The sequence below is a fragment of the Phoxinus phoxinus genome, assembly GCF_949152265.1.
Source record: "Phoxinus phoxinus genome assembly, chromosome: 11".
In the NCBI taxonomy this organism is placed as follows: domain Eukaryota; kingdom Metazoa; phylum Chordata; class Actinopteri; order Cypriniformes; family Leuciscidae; genus Phoxinus; species Phoxinus phoxinus.
Window position 1 is genome coordinate 4,410,697 of NC_136886.1, and position 7,934 is coordinate 4,418,630.

The window sequence follows — 7,934 nt, forward strand, 5'->3', positions numbered from 1 at the left end:
AACCCCCTGGAGTCATATGGATTACTTTTATGATGGATGGGTGAGCTTTTTGGACCTTCAAAAACTCTATTCACTTCCATTATAAAGTTTGGAAGAGCCAGAATATTTTTAAATATGACTCTGATCATAGGCTAGCTTGAGGTTGAGTAAATAATGGGATAATTTAAACATTTTTAATTTTGGGGCAAACTAACCCTTTGAGTCTGATACTATCACCCTAAATGACATCCTTAATGTTTTTGGTAGAAAATGCTGCTATTTATCTAAAAAAAGATATTCCCCTTAATATTCTGCTTTTTTAATTAACTTGAATTTCTTTAGTAACTGCTTTTTCAAAAGGGTTACTTTACTATAATTTTGATTTAGTTTAATTTTAAATACTATTTTTAGTAATATATGTTACTAATAATATATTTTTTTCAGTAAGTAGTTACTATTTTCAGTGTCTTGTGGTTCGGCAAGCAACATCATCAGCGCTGCGTAGTACGTGGAAGTCCTTGCTTGACCAGAACGTCCACATTCCTAACACACGTAACACACACTGAATACAGTAGTGCAGTTTTCCACACCATTCTCTATAGAAACAATTAGTGTTTACAATCCACGTTCTCATCGTGACCATCATCGTCACGATGGATTGTAAACACGAATTGTTTCTATAGAGGATCGTGTGGAAAACTGCATCGTGACCATCAGGTGATGTAATCATCACCTGTCATCAGGTTTTATGAAATCTCACCTGCTGTAGATCATCTTCCGGTGTTACTGTAAACCATTAGACCACATTACAAGTCAGTTAATGGCAGTTTTATATAATCATAGGGTGTAATTATAACTCATTGCTTCAGAAAGACGTCTAGACGTGCGTGTGTGTGTGTGTGTGTGTGTGTGTGTGTGTGTGTGTGTGTGTGTGTGTGTGTGTGTGTGTGTGTGTGTGTGTGTGTGTGTGTGTGTGTGTGTGTGTGTGTGTGTGTGTGTGTGTGTGTGTGTGTGTGTGTGTGTGTGTGTTTGGCGAGGCTGTGAACTGTTTTATGATGGTTTGTCGGCTCATCCAGCTTGTAGGCTCCAAATGCAAGTTTTGTTTTTCTTTTCAATATAGTGGTCGCATAAAGCATCTAGACATTTAAAACCATCAAAACCTTGTATTGAAACCATTTTTGGTTCCCCAACGAAGCTTTCATTAAACAGTTCTACTCTAAAGATCTAAAGAATCTTTTCCCACTATACATAACCTTTTGTGCAATGGAAAGTTTCCATACATGTTACAGGTTCTCTGGAGTTTAGTCGGTTTGAGATGTCTAAGTAGGTCTTGTTTCCACAGAAGTGTGCAGGGTGGACTGGATTTGCATGCTTCAAACTGCTGACCTGCTTTGCTGTCTGTTAGAGAGTAACTTTACCCTCATGGTCTTGTTTCAGCTACGGCCCACATCATTAACCATTCTCAAAGTCAAAGAGACGAAGATGTGTGTAGTGTTACAGCAAACCTCTAACCGGTAACTTACCCGAAAGGACTTTATTGTGTGAATGATGTGGTACAGTAAAATCAAATAGGTTTTAACCGCATAAATATGATCGCATACTGTTAGGTATTCTGTGTTTAGTCAGTTTGCGTTGTGGACGTTTCCTTGTGAAAATGTTCCTGTTATGAAAAGTTTTTCACAGCCTAGGGGACTTGCAATTTCCCAGGAAAACAGCTCGGCCGTTCTCTGTTGATCAAACAATACCTAATTTGAGTCAGCATGACATCAGATTTGAGCCTATTTACTTTCTAATTCGTTTTCCATTTATTGTGAGCGACTTCTAAAGAACTACATTTCTTCATAATCTGTAATCAAAATAAATAATTGCTCTTCCCCTGAAGTGATTTTTGTTTTCTGCTGAACTCACTTTGGCCACATGGGCTTCTGGATAATGATCCAATCAATAAAATGGATAATGGATGTTTTTAAATGCATTTAATGGATGAATTTAATTGTATTTGCATGGATAAATTGAAGTCCTGTCGTACATTATCTTTGCCTGTTATATTTCTCTCTGAAATACGCCAAGTCACGGAAGTAAAGTCGGTTGCACAAGCAATTGATGTTGACATAAATATAAAGGAAACAAAAGTAGGAAGAGGCATATTTTTATCCATTGCAGTAGAGGAATAGATCATGAAAAGCGGACATTTCAGACCTGAATGTGAGTTTGCATGAGGATGCATAATATTTAGTCCCAGGAATCAGGCCATGTTTATTTGAGCCTCCGCCTGCTGGACACTAAAATGGTCATCATAGTAGTGGCTGAAGATCAAGGTCATGGTTAAAAGCAACTCGATGCATCCCAACAGTAACACTTTTTAAGATTATTTTGCTACTTGTTATTATTGCCATAACCTGCATTACAATAGTGTTAAGTTAACTATAAAGCTGAAGTGTGTGATTTCTCTAACTTAAGTGTCACCAAAATTTTAGAAATGATGATTTTCCCTTTTCCATTGGTCAGACCAACAGAAAGCCCCGCCCCAATCGCACGCTATTGGTGGAGCCCCTTAAAAAATCAGGGAACTATTGGAAAGTTTTCAGATAATCTGCATTATTAAATAACTACACTGAATAGCTCTTTAATGTCACGATTATTAATCATCATCTTATTGTTGTTATTCGATCTTATCGCAGTTATTTGAGCTGACTGTAACAACTGTACAGTGTAGATTTCGATTGCATTTTGACATTCGAATAAGGGAATTCTAGTTGTTTAAAGAAATGCCGTTAAATGTGCAATATTGTGTTTCCTTTTCCGGTGAAAGAATAAAGAATATAAAGAAAGAAAGATACACTGTTATAAAGTGTGCAAAGATATTTATGTGAAATGAAGGTTTGTGGGTTTAATCAAACTACATTATATTATTTCATAGCATTAAAGAAAATCATAGGGGCCTATTTAAAATGATATTATGATAATTATGACATTAATCTTCAGCACAAAATACATGATAGTAACAGGTAGGGCTGTAAACGATTAATCGTGATTAATCGAATCCAAAATAAAAGTTTGTGTTTACATAATATATGCGTGTGTATTGTGTATAATTATTTTGTATATATAAAAATACACACACATGCATGTATTTTTGAGAAATATTTGCAGTTATATACTGCATATATATTTTTATATGATTTATATTATATATAGGCCTAAATTTAACTATTTTATAAATAAATAACACATTTTTCTTAAATATATGCATGCATGTGTGTGTATTTATATATACAAAATAATTATATACACACACATATATTATTTAACTTGGTTATGATGAAAAAGAAAATGGTTTTAGAAGTTAAGCAGTTTGATGAACTATCATGCAATAATCTGCAATGACTAATCATTTTACAGTGACACCAGGACCGTTTATTATAGTAAATATATTGTAATTTGTTCACTTGTTCATTTTCACATGAACTTTCCATGAAGACCCATGATGTTCCGGTTTGACCTTTCAATTGTTAGATTCACCCAAAAGAATAAACTCAAAGGCCTGTATGAATACTGGAAATAAGCTTTTTGTGAGTGTAGATGGACTGGTTTCAATCTGCTGGTTCACGGTTTTGTTGTGTAAAGCCACCAGTGCATCACACCAAGCCACGTAGGTTGTGTGTTGAAAGGTGTTTTGTTATTTGCTTTCTTTGCCAAACCTCCTCCCTTTCTTACTCGGAACAGTACATTATTTCTCAGTGGGTCACAACAAATACATTTACTCTATTTTAGGCTGGATTTCCTTACTACCACACACAAAGGTTTCAAACACGAAGGTGACTGACATTTTCATTGAGAGACTGACGTTGGTATTTTCAATATGCAGTATAAAGTTACTGCCAGTAGTTTAAATGTAAAAATGAAAGCAATCATTGCTTTTACATCATCGCTTTTTAAGGTTGCTACATATTTTATTCTGCATTTTACTTCAACAGCTTTAAAGAAAATAACAACAATATCTACTTTGTCCTTATAACCGAACCCACAGCTTTCCGTACATTTAGAACATCATTTTTTGTTTAATTTTCTTGTTGTTATTTTTTTAATCTCATTCAAAAGTTTGGACCCCGAAATAATGAATGAAGTAAATTAATAAAAAAGAAATACCGGTAATACACTTAAAATGAAATGCGTGTTTTTAAAGTCTTTAAACCCCTTTGATCTCATTAAACCTAAAATATAAATGTAATATTTATACTAAATATTAAGTGCTTTTAATCTCTTGACTTGTAGTGCATATAAACATGTTTTTGTCTTGATGCTTCCTTCCAGTATTGACTAGCGTCAATGACAAAGGCCTTTTTTTTTTCCACGGCTCCTCTTTAACAAACATCAAAGCCTCAGGAGACAGAGTGAGTCAAAGCTTGCCATTTTCCCCAGTCGGCCACATTCACTTCCCTGATATACTGGTTACAGTCTGTGCGCTCCAAAAGGTGTCTGAGAGCTTTGAAGTGCAACTGGGATAATGTTTTGTTTTTTTGCGGCCTTATACAAAAAAATGTGATGCGATATGGACCGAGTTGATGACATTTTAAGGTGTTTTTTAGCTGAAGTATGTGGCTGAGCCTGTTGGCTGAAAGAGTGCCAAATATCTGTGTTTGAACAGTGCCTGAGAGAGAGCTGATCAGTCCTCAGCAAACTGTAGAGCAAGAGCTGGTACACTATGAGACTGTTCATTCAGTTATGCCTCATAACTGCCAAGATGATTCATTCGTTCTGACAATAAATGTTCTGTCATGTTCCAACACTTTTATTTTATTTGAATAGTACACAGGGATATTTGACTCACATTGGATGGGTACTTTGTCCTCATCCTTAAGAAGTTCAAATCCATTTTTTGTGTGTGTGTGACTCTCTAGTAGAGGAGTGAATCTCATAAAATCTGTAAGGTTACCTGGTCATTTCAACCCAAAATCAAAAGAAAAGTATATATATATATATATGTATTGTAGTGTTGTAATGTGACAAACAATGTTTAACCCTTAAATGCATAAATGTTTCACCAGTCATTATTACATATTCAGGTCTTTAGCGACCTGGATCTAGTTCTATCACAGAGAAATCTCTAACCACCAAAATTGCAATCAGAATCAATATCAAAATCAATATTTTGATAGCCGACAGCTTCTTCATCATATCCACCATCAAGTGACAGCGACACTAATATTTGATTTCGTACAGTACTTGCTCTGCAGTTAATCTGATGATACTTGTGTAGGCTATTCTTTTGTTTTATGCCTCGGATTTCCTGCGGTAATTATTAGTCACGCCATCATTGTGTATCATTGTCATATTGAGGAATAAAGGTGAATTTCACTTATTGAGTCATCAGAGATTCAATTATTGTTGTGCAGAAAAATATACTGATACTATTACATAGGCTACCTTTGGTCACTAACACTGTAAAAATGATTTTCATTATTTGTAATCACAACTTTTTTTCCTTTGTCAAATCAACTTAATAATTAATGTAGTTCAGATAACATATTATTTTGAGTTTCTATTGATTAAACCAATCTCCTTCATTGTATTAACTCAACTGTTTAATTTCAATGAACTCACATTTTTAAGGCAACCAGGTAACTTACTTTTTTAAGTTAAACCAACAATATTTTTTTTACAGTGTGAGCCTATATACTTTTTACAAAAAGAAAACAGGCATAATTTTATAAAATAGCTAAATTATTGTTATATTGTTTATAATGAATAGATTGAGGAATAGCCTACTATGAAGATAAATGTCTAACTTTAAAAAAAAATGAATGAAGGCGAGGTAGTGAATGACATCTCAGGTGGATAAAGACCCGAGGTATGCATTTAAGGGTTAAATGGTTGACTTTTTGTATAATCATGGGTGTAGAATATGCAGGGGATGTTGCAACAATATAAAGGCCTATATAATGCAATGCTAATTGACATAATTGTCTTATTACAGTGTTGAAACTATAAAATATATGGTCTTCCTTATTCTGTGATAAAAAATGGAAAAAGTCTTTGTAATGGTATAAACCAATAATAAAACTGTAATTAGGAAAATATATGTACAAAATTACATATTAACAAATTTTTGGTTATTGTTCAGAAGTGTATTTGACAAAGGTCACAAAATATCATAATATTCTATTTATACCATGGATTGGAACTGTGTTGTACTGCCTTTAATGTTGCAATAAAGCTGCAGAAATACATTATGATAATGACAATTTTGAGGATAATATCATGGAAATAATGGAAATAAAAAATATATATAGCAGGCTATATATATTGAGGTTGGTGTGAAATATGAGCCGGATGTGTTGTTGTGTGATTCACCCAGAGAGATATATGGCAGTTAGAGGTTTACTTTAGATAATGTCCACAGGCTCTGTGTAATCTGTGCTGAGAGCTGGAAACTGTCGAGGTGCGGCTGAAACTGACGTTCCGGCATGTTTCACTTTTAAACCTATGTCAGCGTTTGTTGTGGCTGAATCCATGACATCCAGAATGAGAAATACGTTATAGATTAACTCGGATGCATTTAATGCCATAAAAATCTAAATTGTTTCCACTTGAGTCTGTTTTGTATAGGCTATGCGTTGACATTTAGGCCTATAACCGCTTAAAACAGAGGTGGCACTGTTGCCTTATGGAAAAGTGACTGAATTGGTTCAGAATAATTAGTCAGGTCTTATTTAGCAATATTGAATAGCTCTCTGTAAGTTATACCTTAACAACAACAACAACAACAAAAGTATTTATGACTAAATCGTCACGGCTGCATTGTCATACACCAAAATAGGGTCTTATCTCTGTTCAATGATAAATGTCTTGAAGTAGGCTACTTAAAAGTTCGTCACTTTTAATTAAAAAACATTTTTAAATTAATTTTTAATTGGTCTATACAAAAGCTTTGAATGTTGTCACGCCTACATTTGCCATCATGCATGTCTCACTGTTCACTGAGGACAGCAGTTTACCGGGTTACAGGGACCTCTGCTGGTCAAACATGTATATTCTGGTGATAATTGCATCCAGAATCAGAATCAGAAAGAGCTTTATTGCTAAGTGTGCCTGCACACAGAAGGGATTTACCTTTGTGTGGAAAGTTCCAGTACACACATTTAAATATAACAAGGGCATCAAACTGTTCAGGAGGGAAATATCCTGTGGGAAGAAACTGTTCCTGCGCTTATGCCTGGTTCAGATTACACGATTTTAGCCCGATTTTGGCACGATTCGTTTGACGCAGGGTGTCGTGGGGATTCGTAAACGACAACGGGCGTCGGGACGCAAGATTTGATCGTTTCATCTCGTATAGTGTGTCATAGTGGGCGACAACCTACGTCGCGTCTGCGATGCTTCACGACATCACGACAAAAAGACTAGCATGTTTGATTTTTTTTCGGTCCTCCACGACGAGAGTGAGTGAGTGAGCGAGCGAGACAGAGTGTGTGCTAGTGAGTGTGTGTGCTAGGGTGACCACCTGGCTATATTGCTCTGTTGCAGGTCAGACCTGATTTCGCGGGACACGAGGGAGATAACTTACTATTATTATAGGTGAATAAATATTGATTTTATATTAACGTTAGATGTCTTTGCTAGCTTTATAAAAATGTTAGTCTATGACGGCGCTGACCGGCGCTGTGAACGTCACTAATAGCCTAATATAAAACTCATTTTAACAGCACGGGTCTATTCAATCTAAATAATTAAGTGAAAATAATAATCCAATCGCTAAAAAGCACATTTCCAAATAAACACAAATTCCATTAGGAAAGACTACAGATTAAATGCGTTCTTACCGGATTCAGTAGCCTATTTTTGTGTCTTTTCCATGCGTGATGGTGAAACTTCGGTGGCTACACAGCAATCTCCTTTTTTAGGGTCACCTGTAACTGGTTTTAACCATGTATATATTTTTTTCTCCCATTCCT